The following is a 12791-nucleotide window of genomic DNA, read 5'->3' as shown; positions in this document are numbered from 1 at the left end:
TCTGCACTGGGCTCCAAGAATTAGGTAGCTGGTCCTGGTACTAAGGGAAGTCCTGAGAGATAGGAGGAGGAAGTAAAAGAAGAGCTGAACTTTATTGACCCTAGGACATTGTGGGTAGAAGAGACAGGAGAGACAGTGAATGAGACACACAGATTCCACTTCCCCTGTGGCCCAGTAAGGAGGCTATCATTTGACTTAAGGGGAAACACCAAGGTGGGATCCTTTGGTCTGATTTAACACTTTCGACTCTAGAAGGAGAATTCAGTCCCCTACCTCTAAAACTGAGATGATAAAGCAATCTGAAGGAGACTTTAAAATAAAATTTTTAAATTTTTCAACGAGATACAACATAGTAGGTTTGTAAATTTACTCCTACTATATCAGGTGAACAGAGAAAATGTAGTTTAAAGAAATTTTTTGTTCAAATTTCATGAATAGTTGCCATCCATATAGAAGTAGGAAGAAAAATCTAAATTTTAAGTTGAATAGTAAACCTGGTCCAGTGCAATAAGTCCCTTTAAGCTTAATTTTTTTTAAAAAAGATTTTATTTATTTACTTGACAGACAGAGATCACAAGTAGGCAGAGAGGCAGGCAGAGAGAGATGGGGGGAACAGGCTCCCCGCCGAGCGGGGAGCCCAATGCGGGGCTCCATCCCAAGACTCTGGGATCTTGACCTGAGCCGAAGGCAGAGGCTTTAACCCACTGAGCCACCCAGGTGCCCTAAGCTTAATTTTTGTTCTTGATTTAAAGATTGCTCAGATTTCAACCATTTTCCCTTTGCTCTCCCAGGTGGTGAGGGGGTATCCAGGAGGAATAGCAAACATGGCTGTGCACTGGGCCTTGAAGGATGGAAACCACTTCCTGAGGATGGTCACCTGGCAAGACAGGAGCCTTGGTCACTGATGGCACTACCAAGATGCTGTATTAGCCCAGGGCGGCCTCCCTCCCCTGATCTTCTTTTAGGTGAGAAAGAAATACTTTTCTGTTTGGTTAAGTGATGATTTTTAAAATGTTCTCTTATACGCAGACACACTTAACTGCCAACTGTTACAGATACTTAGGCTGACTCTGATTTTGCTATCATAAGCTGTGCTACAACTAGCACACGGGTCTACACGTCTCAGCACATTAGTCTGAGAAACATTAGAACATGGTCCCAGAAGCGGAATTACCAATTAAAAGGTTCATGAACATCTTTTATTATTTTGTGAAATGTCTTGCCTAACTTGGGATGGCATTCTTGTTGAGGATGCTCCTGCGTAAGGAACAAATGGGGTGGGAATCCCCATCCTTCACGTGTGAGACACTGACTGGAGATATGGTGCTGGGAAGTGGTTGACAACATGGGACAAGCAGATGAAAGCCATTGGTGCATGTCAAGCTGAAACTCTTATCATTTCCTTTCCTGGAATGGCTATGAGTCAAAATTATGAAAAATAACCCAATATAATAGTTGTGTGTCAAGCCTGTCAAGTAGTTATTCTTAAGTCTTCCTCCCTCCCTCCCTCTCTCTCTCTTTATTTCTTTCTTTCTAAGATTTTATTTATTTATTTATTTATTTATTTGGGAGAGAGAGGGCATGCACACAAGCAGGGCGGGTGGCAGGGGGAGAAGCAAACTCTGCTGAGCAGGGAGCCCAATGTGGGGCATGAACCTAGGATCATGATCTGAGCCGAAGGCAGACGCTTAACCAGCTGAGCCACCAAGGAGCCCCAAGACTTTAATTTCATTTCATTTTTTTAAAGATTTTATTTAGTTATTTGACAGAGAGATAGAGAGCACAAGTAGGCAAACTGGCAGGCAGAGGGAAAGGGAGAAGCAGGGGCTCTGCTAAGGAGCGAGCACGATGCGGGGCTTGAACCCAGGACCCTGGGATCATGACCTGAACTGAATGTAGCTGCTTTACGGACTGAGCCATTCAGGTACCCTAAGACTTTGATTTTAATTAAACTGTAAAGCAATGGACCCTCCTCACCACCCCCCACCCCCACCATAAAAGAGAGTTACTATGCTAAATCCATTTCCTTCTATGATTTTAGTTCCCTCTGGATTATTGGGAGATTATTGTTAGTAGATTGTGTATATCAGTAGTTTTCAAACTTCAACAAAAAGTCTATCAGGAAAAATGTAGATTTTTAAAAATTTTCCATGTATTCTGATTCGGTTGGGCAGAGGTGGGCCCAGGAATATGCATTTTAACTGACACACAACTTTGAGAAGCACTTGTCCAGATACCTTAAAGATTTTTTTCAGCAATTGACTGAAATCCCAGCCATCACTGAATCTTACTGCCTCACTGCTCATCAGTCCTTTCAGAGATGCTGACCAAAGATGCGCAGAGAGGTACAACTGAGATTCGCAATTCCGGTCCTTCCCATCAGTTGATTGACACTTTGTGGCTCCGGATTTAAAGTAATGACCACACTAATGAATAATGGAGATGGTATTTTAGGAATTATTTAATGTATTTTTTATTCCCCTTAAATCAAGATGCCATATGGCTCCACATCCTTTTAATCAATGACTCTCAGTGCTTCAGGGGCAGGGTAGTCACTGGCTAGAACACCAAAGTCATCGCTGAGCTTTGACTGTCAAATGAAGCTTTTTATGTATTGTGTCCCCAGGGGAAATGCTGTTGAAAGTTAGGCCCCTTCAAGAGAGAAAGGGTATTTCTGAATTTCTAAAGCTCCTTTTATATATCATTTATTCCTAATCTTACTGGATTCTTAATAGAGAAAGAGATCTAAAAAATCCCTACTTTCCATATTTTCTTGAGGTTTTCTTTGCAGTCATGTACATGATTGATGTTTATATGTCTTTCATTCAGTGAGTGTCAAGTTCTTTAGCAATTAAAACAAGTGAGTTGATTGTACTATTCAGTCTCTCTGTGTCTGTGTTTACTTCTTATCTCCTAGATCTCACTGGTTTGAAAAAAGTATATTAAAATCTCCTACTCTTACTCTATTTTTACCTGTTTCTTTTAAATTTTTGCAAAATGTATCCTAAAACTTTAAAGACAAAACAACAAACTCAACAGCATAATCTCTTACTCCCTTCGTCCCCAAATTCTTACTCCCCAGAGGCAAGCACTCAATTCTGCTTTATCTTCTGCCATATTACAGAATTACAGGTATCTTTGAATTTTAAATTTTAAATGTTATCTATTGACTTTTTACTTTGGAAAATGAGTTTGGGGAGAAGTGGAGATAAATGCCTCTATTCAGTCTGCCACACTTAAAGTCTTTAAGGAAGGGGACAATGGGGAACAAAGACAAGTGGTGCGATGCGTGGACCCTGGTTCCTCTTCTGCAGGTCAAAACCCCAGTTGGTGGGGTGAGGGGTAGTGAATATTAGAATTAATAAGATATACTCAGAAATATTTGTTGAGCAACTACTGTTTCAGTAAAATGGCATCATGAGCTTGCATTATTTTGAGAGAAGCAGACAATAAACATATGTAAAATACATGTCCCTTGGTTAAAAAAAAAATGCTATGAGAAAACAAAGCAAGGAGTTGGATAGCACGAAGAGTGGGGTTGGGGTGAGCTTGTAATTTTTTTACTAGCGTTGTTATTGAAGACCTGACTGAGAAGGCAGTATCTGTGTAAGTGCCTGTAGAGGGTGAGGGAACTGGCTAAGGGTGTTCTGAGAAGAGCAGAATAAAGGAAAAGCAGAGGTAGGAGATGAGGTCCATGAGGTAATGGTGGGCCCCAGTGGCAGGAAATGCTGAGAGTAGATTGTATAGGACCATGTAAGCACTTTGGCTTTTAGTCTGAGGTGGAATTTTCTGAAGACTTTTGAACAGAGCAGTGGCCTAATTTGACTTTGGTTTAAAGGAATCAATAAGGTTGTTGTATCGAGACTAGACTGAAGGGAGGCAAGCATCGAAGCAGGAGACCAGATAGGTGACCAATGCCATGATCCAAGTACAGATAAGAATGAATTAACTATCACTTGGCATCAGGGAAATACGGGAATGCAAGCTAGTACAGCCACTCTGAAAAACAGTATGGAGGTCCCTAAAAAGTTAAAAATAGAGAGCCACCCTACAACCCAGCAATTGCACTACTGGGTATTTATCCAAAGTATACAAATGTAGTGATCAAAGGGGTAACTACACCCCAGTGTTTATAGTAGCAATGTCCACAATAGCCCAAATATGGGAAGACCCCAGATGTCCATCGACAGATGAATGGATAAAGAGATGTGGTATATACATACAATGGAATATTACTCAGACATCAACCCCCCCACCAAATCTTGCCATTTGCAATGACATAGATGGAACTAGAGAGTATTATGCTAAGTGAAATTAGTCAGAGAATAACAATTATCATATGATTTCACTCATATGTGGAATTTAAGAAACAAAACAGAGGAACATAGGGGAAGGGAAAGAAAAATGAAATAAGATGAAATCAGAGAAGGAGACAAAGCATAAGAGACTCTTAACTCTAGGAAACAAACTGAGGGTTGCTAGAGAGGAGGGGGTTTGGGGGATGGAATAATTGGGTGATGGGCATTAAGGAGGGCATGTGATGTAATGAGCACTGGGTGTTATATGCTACTGATGAATCACTAAACTACCTCTGAAACTAATAATACACTACATGTTAATTGATTTTAAATAAAAAAAATACTTCACCCTTTGAAGTGGAAAAAAAAAAAAGAATGAGACTAGAGTTGCAGTGGTGAAAACAGTGAGAAGTGTGAATTCTGGAAATATTTTGATGATAGAGCCAACAAGATTGCTAATGGATGAGTTCTGATGACCTGAGAGGAGAAGAGACAAGGAATTCTGGCCTGAGGAACTGGGAGGATAGAATTGTCACTTTGTGCATTGAGGAAAATTGTCGAAGGGGCGAGTTTAAGGTGGAAACTTCAGAATTTAGTTGTGGACAGGTCGGGTTTGAGATGCCTGTTGATTATCCAGATGGCACTGTGGACTAGACAGTTGGATCTTGGAATCCTCTAGACTATGTGAGAGGTTGAGACTTGTGGTGAATTTTGGGAGTCGTTAGCGTAGGTGGCATTTAAAGCCAGGAGACTAGATGAGGACACCAAGAGGGCGAGTTTAAAGGAGAATTGAAGAAGACACCTAAGATCTGAGCCCTGGGTCACTCACAGTTAGAGGTCAGGAGAGGAGTCAGAGAAGAGTTGATAGATCATGAGGTTAGAGGAAGATGAAGATTTTTAGTAAGTCAAGTAAAGAAAGTATTTCAAGGAAACAGTCAACTGTCCAATCCTGCTGATATGGGAAATAGGATGAGAACTGAGAACTGGCCACTAGGTTGGACAATATGGAGGTCATTAGTGAACTTGAAAAGAGTAGTTTCAGTGGAGTGGTAGAGGAGAAGAAGGATGGGAACCATGGAGGAAGTCAGACTGGTACGGAATGGGACACGTGTCTGTGGGGTCAGAGAACCCAGCTGGAAAACTCTGTCCCCCCTAGAGGGAACACAGAAATATTCAGGGGTCAAATGGAGCAGAAAAGATATAAGAGATCATGAAGCGAGACTTGACAGCCAGAGTATGCCTCAAGGACAACAGACTCTAGCTGTGGATGTTACCACAGTTTCCCAAAGAGTCAGGTGGGATCAGGTACCTATAGTGGCATGCAGGTTCAGGGGTCCAGGGAGAAGATCAGTCATCAGCCCAGTGTCCTCATGGACAACAGCAGGGATGTGGAGGTTAGTACGTGGGCCATCATTCCATTCCTGCCCTCCCGCCACCACAGTGCACAGAAGCTTCCCCCTGGGCTCAGGAGCTATCCTGGTAAAGGAAATGGGAAGGAAAGATAATTTTGAGAGATGTAACATTTCTTAGACAGAGGAGTGAGATGAGACAATAAGAGAATGTTTCATACTAGAATTAACCAAGTTATATTTAATTGATGACTTGAACCCTTTCTCCACCCTTCTAACTTCTACCTCTTTGCAGACTCAAAAGTCAGATAATGTCAATTGTGGGGAATAAAGAAAATGATATAATTTTTTCTTATTTGATTTGTAGTTAGTAAACTTCCACTTGGGTATAGACATTTTGGATTATTGAGGGATTTAAAACTACATCTTATTCCTGTCTTCCAGTGGCAGTTAAAAGTTGGCCATGTAAGAAATATGAAAAAGTAAGAAGTTTGGAGAAAGAAGGAATAAATAGATCCAGACATTGCAGGGAAATAATAACCTCGCAAGCGAAGCCACTTGTGGCTGGCTTGTGTTAGATCCTGACGTCTGCCCCATCTTTGAGCCGGTGTCGTCAGTGGGAGAAGTCCACTCTACCAGCAGAAACATACTCGCTTTTCCTTTTCTTCTTCTTCTTCTCCTTCTCCTTCTTCTTCTTCTCCTTCTTCTTCTTCTTTTTAAAAACAGAAAAAACTTGTCACGGAGCTTTCAGCATCCCGTGTGGGTATACAAGGATAATGGAGAATCTTCCTGGTGGAAGTGAAGGCACCAGCACCTGAGGGAGTGGGTCATCCAGAATCATCTCACCAAGAGAATGGCCCACCTTAGAAATGGAGCTGTTTCATGGCAGATGGCATCTGGATTTGGATGAATTTATTTCCCCTGTTTTCCTCCCAAGTTCAGTCCTTCTAGGTCATTGTAAGAATCAATGATAATGTATTTAGAGTAGCAGGCATATCTAGGTGCTGAAAAAATGCTTGCTATTATTATCAGAAACAGTGAGAATAGCATTAATCTAAGCCAGTAGTTTTCACAGATTTTTCTCAGAAGTCCATGGTTAAAAAAGGGAAATTTAATTTAGACCAATGATTTTCAAAATCTGGCTCTGCCCAGAATATTCTCTGAGGCTTGTTAAAAACATGTACCCCGTGTCAGTGCTAAACTTTTTGGTTCATTAACTTGGGAGTAGGGAGGGAGTGGGCATCTCTGTGGCTTAACAGGTGTTGCTTATGCACAAACCAGTGGTTCTCAGCCCTGGCTCTCTATGAAAATATTAAAATAACTGGGGAGCTATGAACATTTCAGATACAAGGGCCACACTTTGGACCAACTGAATCAGAATCTCTAGGCAGGTGGGGACTAGTGTTTAAAAAAACTCTCCATGGAATTTCATGTGCCATTAGAAGTTCTGCACTCTGGGGGCACCTGGGTGGCTCAGAAGGTTAAATAGCCTGCTCCTGGTTTTGGCTTAGGTCATGATCTCAGGATTATGGGATCAAGCCCCATGTTGGTTCTGAGCTCCTTAGGGAATCCACTTGTGGATTCTCTCTCTCTCTCTCCCCCTCTGCCCCTCCCCCCATGCTTGTGCTCTCTCTCTCTCTCTCTCTCTTTCTCTCTCTCTCAAGTAAATAAGTCTTAAACAAAAAAGAAGTTCTGCACTTCAGTTTGTATCATCAGTGTCTTGGCTGCTTGTCCAAAACCCCAGTACACAGGCTCTCCTGGAGCCATTCTGAGCCAGATTTCTTTGGACAGAGGCCAGGAATCTTCAACCTAGCAAACTCCACAGGCTCTTATGCATACACCAATAATTCTCAAATTTGGTTGAAAGCAGCTGGGGTGATTTAAAAAGGACTGATAGCTTGGTCTCATCCCCAGATATTTGATTGAACTGGGAAGAGGTGTGAACTATTCGTTAAAAATTTAAAAAATTCTTTTAGGTGATTCTAATACCCAAGAAAACTTGAGAACCAGTGGTCCCTGGATCAGTATCATCAGCATTAATTTCTGGGGACTTGTAAGAAATGCAGATTCTTGGGCCTCCTCCCAGACCGACTGAGTCAGAAACTCCAAGAGTGGAGCTTAGTAATCTGTATTTTAACAGATGCTCCCAGTGATTCTAATGAACACTAAGGTTGGAGAACCAGGGGTCTAGACCTTGCTAATTAGCACAAATCAATGAGCAAAGACTAATGGATCAGATTAACTGGTTGACATTTCGATTCAAGAGTCATGGCCCAGTTACTTTTCATCGAGACGGTGGAAAAGGCTGACAGAGTGCAGGTTGTCTGTACACAGTTGTCCAGAGTGCACATGTGCCTCCGGGTGGGTGTGGGACACGCAAGAGCTCTGAGGTCAGCCATGCACACACTGGTGCTTCCTCTGTTGAAAAGCCATCCTCTATCAAAAGAGAGCCCGGCCCACCCAAGGCAACCCATGCGCGTTCAGCCACCATTCCACGCTCCGGAGAGCGTTGCACTGAGACACTATTTGCAATGGACTGTTAAAATTCAGCTTCCTGGGCCCTACACCAACAGATGTTGCTTCTGGGATCTGGGATGGGTACCAGAAAACAGCATTTTACACAAGCACCCACAATGATGCTGGTGTAAGTGGTGTGTAAACCAAACTGAAAAATACTGGCTTAATGGGCTGTTGTCCTGAGGCTTGGTGAGACCAACTTATGAGACCTCCAGATTTTATTTTATTTTATTTTAAAAAATATTTTACTTATTTATTTGACAGAGAGAGAGTGAGAGAAAGCCTGCACAAGTAGGCAGAGTGGCAGGCAGGGAGAGAGGGAGAAGCAGGTTCCCTGCTGAGTAGGGAACCCAACGTGGGGCTCGATCACAGGACCCTGGGATCATGACCTGAGCCGAAGGTAGATGCTTAACTGACTGAGCCAACCAGGTGTCCTGCAACCTTCAGATTTTAGCCCTGGGTTAGAGTCAGAAGGTTTGGGTTCCTCTGTTGATGTATGGACAGCAAAGCCAGGTCACTGCGTGTGAGCTTACTGACCAAGCCCAGTGTCTGGTTCCAAAGCTCAGCTTCTGATGTCAGTGAGAAGCTTCTTTTGTTCCAGGGCTCCCCAACCCCGTCATCCTGTTGCAGTCAGGCTTTAAAATGTCTTTCTGGTACTCCTTCTCCCCACTCCTCCGGGGCTTCGGAAATTCTGCAGTATGAAAAAATCCCATTTGCCACACCTGCCCCTAACAGCTCGTGACTGAGGCACATCACAAGGGGCAGGAGGCAACAGGTTGAAGATTTCCTCCAAAGAGAAATCCAGAACGCTGCACATTATTGGCCTCTAGGCGGTGCCAGCCTTTTGGAAAACAAGGCTGTTTATGTAACAGATTGGCGGTTTGAGCGGCTGTGTAAATGTCATTCTTTAAAAATAAAGATGAAACTCTCAGTTAACTCAAACAGGAGCAAATTAAAAAGTAGAGGGAAATGTCTACTGTGTGAATACAATTCATCCACTGTCTCTGATACTTCAAAATGATACCTTTTCTCCAAGTGATAGCTGGCACCCTCCCACTGGCTTTAGCTAGGCGGTGACAGAACAACAGATCAATTCACTCACTTCAGTGAAGAAGAAAAATCCAGTCAGTTAGGCTAGGCTTCACGTGACTCATACACCTGGAGACCGAGTCCTTTCTATGCGACTGAACATAGAAGCCGAGCCAGCTCCTGAAACATGACTGAGGTTTGAAGTTCATCCCCCTACATGTAGTGAGGAGGTCGTGTATTGAGAGTCTCAGTTGTTTTTAAACCCAAAAGATGATTATTTTTTCTTGCGAACACACCAGGAGAGTCCTTGGAATATCAGTTTTCAACCTCTTTAAAGGTATGTCTGTAACACATAAAGCCACCTCATTTTGAGGGTTTTGTGTCTCGTTTGCTAATGCAGAATCACAGCCTTAGCTTCGAAATGGAATCCTTGGGAAGCTTTTAAAAACCCGAAGTCCCAGGGCACCTGGGTGGCTCAGTTGGGTAAACGTCTGCCTTCGGCTCAGGTCATGATCCCAGGGTCCTGAGATCGAGCCCTGCATCGGGTTCCCTGCTCAGCCAGGAGTCTGCTTCTCCCTCACCCTCTGCCCTCTCTTCCCCTGCCCCAGCTTGTGTCTGCTACTTCTCTTTTTCTCTCTGTCACTCTCAAATAAAGAAAATAAAACCTTAAACAAAACAAAACAAAACACCTCCAAGGCTCAGGCACATACCCCAGTCCAGTTAAGGAAGGATCTGGAGGTGGACCAGTCAGCAGTACTTTTTAAAAGCTCCTTAGGTGCCGATGTGAAGCCACTCCTTTGGTTTCTTCACTGTTTGCACCTCCTTCCTAGAGTTCAGATCCTGGTCCCTCCCACTGTGTGTAGGGACATTGTCCAGCACTCACACTGCTTTCTCCCTGTTTCTGTCTCTGAGTTCTGCTCATGCAGACTGATCCCCGGGGGGCCCGTCTTTCATATCTTGCACCCATCATCTCAGATCCACCTGCAGTCCAGTGGTGGCTACCCCTTGGCTTCAAGCTTGGGGCCCCAACCATGCAGTAATCGACTGGTGGACAGGAAAGCTACCTCCTAGATTGTTGAATATGTTGGTTCCAAAATACCAGCCCAGAGACTGACTCTTCTGAATAAGAATAAAATACTAGACTCAACCCCGGAAAGCCCCAGTCAGTGGTTCTGGACACTGACCTGGAAAGCTGGTGTAACACGCCAGGCCTGCAGTATGTGGAGGCAGCAACCTCGGAGGGAATGTGACTTGTTCCGTGTCACTTGGTTTGTCGGGAAGAGACACCGGCTTGGGATGGAGTGTCCGGACTTCTGTGAAAAGAAGTCATGCTATGGATAAATATAATTGTTGTACTACAAAAATAACAATCCGATGAAATTTCTTTCCAACCCTTCCCAGTCAGACATGAGGAAAGCAGCAAAGCATTCTAGAAAGCCCTATCTGGTTTCTAGCCCCTACTTAGCCATACGTTAACTGTGAGGTTTGGGGCAAGTATTTTCGTCTCCCTGAGCCTGTATCTTCATCTTTCAAATGGGCACTGCCTGTCTCATAGGGTTTTGTGGGAACTGAATGACAGTGTGTGTAGAGAGCCGGCTGAAGAGCCTGGCGCTGACTAAAGCCTTGAAACTGGCTGCTGCTGTTCCTATTGTTATTGCTGTTTATGTTGTTCAGCACCTGTCTGGCTTTGCGATATGAGAGGAAGAGAGCCAAATGATTGCCCAGGAGGGATCCACCATGCTCTCTCAGTTCGAGGATGCTGGAGACTCTCATCCAACTCAGCATGTCGGGAAAAAAGAGCTACAGGCACCTGAAATTTTGTTAGGGGGTATAGCTCAGTGGTAGAGCATTTGACTGCACCTGAAATTTTGTTAGCTCTACTTTCCTGGTTTTAAATGAAATACACGTCATTGTAGAAAACACCTGCAGTGTTCAGAATCCTTGGCAGATATTGCCTTCAGTCTTTTAAAATCAATGGTATTATTTAAACTACAACAATTTAGTATTATTATTTTCAAATTAATGATAGCTTCCGCAGTTTTCTCTGTCGTTAATCTTTTTGACTGATCTATATCACTTAAATAGCTGCATGGTATCCAGTCATATGGCTGCATTTCATTAACCGTTTTCTGATTTTTAGACATTGATATTGTTTTGATTTTTACAAAAATTAACCCGTTGATGGATGTCTTCGTTGTAAGTCTTTTTTAAAGGTTCTGATGATTTTTTCAGCATGAAGTTCTACAATGAGAATTTTTGGATTAAAGGATTTGCACTTTTAAAGATAGAGAACAAACAGAGGGTAGATGGAGGGAGGTGGATGGGGGGATGAGCTAGATGGGGGATGGGCATTAAGGAGGGTGCTTGTCGTGGTGACCACTGGGTACTGAATGGAAGTGATGAACCACTGAATTCTACTCCTGAAACCAGTAGTGCACTGTGTGTTAACTAACTGGGATTTAAAGTAAAAATTTGAAAAAAAAGACAATAAAGATTCTTGTTAAGTAATTACCAGATCACCTTTTGGTCAATTGTACCAGTCTGTGCCCTGGAAGCCAGGGGCACTACCACCTTTGAGGATTTTTCTTTCTAATTTCGCAGGTTAGAAAAAAAACAAACTCATTTTAGTGTATTTAAAGATATTTACTAGTAATGCTGGAGTTTTACATAATTATTAATTATTTGTAGTTTTTCCCCTGAGAATTATCTGTTAACTTGGTCTGTTTTTCTCTTGGAATTTAACATTTTCCTGGTCTGTTTGCTCCAGTATTTCTATATATATAGTTGACATGGTTTTGTAGACCTCTTTTCACAGATCTTTTAATGAATCTATAGCGTTATTAGTCTAAACATCTATCTACTGTCGTAAAGGCTTACCACTAAAGGAAATGACACACATATTGTGTAGGACTTGGGATATTAACTCTGAGCAGCTAGAGCCTCACGTTTTCCTTAAGTAGTGGCTTGGTGTAATGGCATGTGGACCTGGGTCCAAATCCTGGCTTTGCCACCTGCAGGTTTTGGGGTCTTGGTTTTCCTATTTAATCTATCTGAGTCTCATTTTCCTCTTCCATTAAATGTAAGTATTATATCTGGTTTGCAGGGTATGCATGAGGATTCAGAGGAACGGTGCTTCTATAGACACCCTAATGCACACAGCAGGGTCAGGCACCAGTCATGGAAGCATGATACCAAGATATTGGCGGTCCTGACCCAGGACTGTCACCCTGAGTACTGGTGGCTTGGTGTGGCATGGTGGCTCTGGCCCTATGGAGCAATGCTAGTTGCACCAACAATAAGGATTTGGTAGATAGCCTTGGACACAGGGATCTCTCCAAGGATCCAGAGCCAAAGAGGAGGAAAGTCACGCATGCTACGTGTCAATGGAGAGGACTTATTTTGAACCTACATGAGATACTGTTTGCAGGCTCTGGAAGTTAGAGGATTTTGCAGGGAGAGGATTTTAGAGTGCGCTAGAGCCAGAGAAGTATTGTTTTCTGTTGCTGTTGTGACCCTTTTTTAACGTCAGGCTGTGGTCTCTTGATAACAAACAGATGGGGAAATGGAGCAATGACTTGCTAAAGATCACATGGCCCCT

The 12791-nt window shown here is 42.9% G+C and overlaps 1 protein-coding gene across 1 annotated transcript in view; it reads left to right on the top strand.

Annotated features, from left to right (window-relative positions):
- Positions 1-851: 851 nt before the first annotated feature.
- GLIS3 (GLIS family zinc finger 3) overlaps positions 852-12791 on the top strand; it is a 504385-nt gene continuing 492445 nt past the window's right edge. Inside the window, exon 1 of the mRNA XM_046023585.1 lies at positions 852-965. The gene's annotated coding sequence lies outside the window, so the exon portion shown is untranslated. The remainder of the gene's footprint in view (positions 966-12791) is intronic.

Source organism: Meles meles, chromosome 11 (assembly GCF_922984935.1).
Source record: "Meles meles chromosome 11, mMelMel3.1 paternal haplotype, whole genome shotgun sequence".
Lineage (NCBI taxonomy): Eukaryota > Metazoa > Chordata > Mammalia > Carnivora > Mustelidae > Meles > Meles meles.
This window is presented reverse-complemented; position numbering and strand designations above follow the sequence as displayed.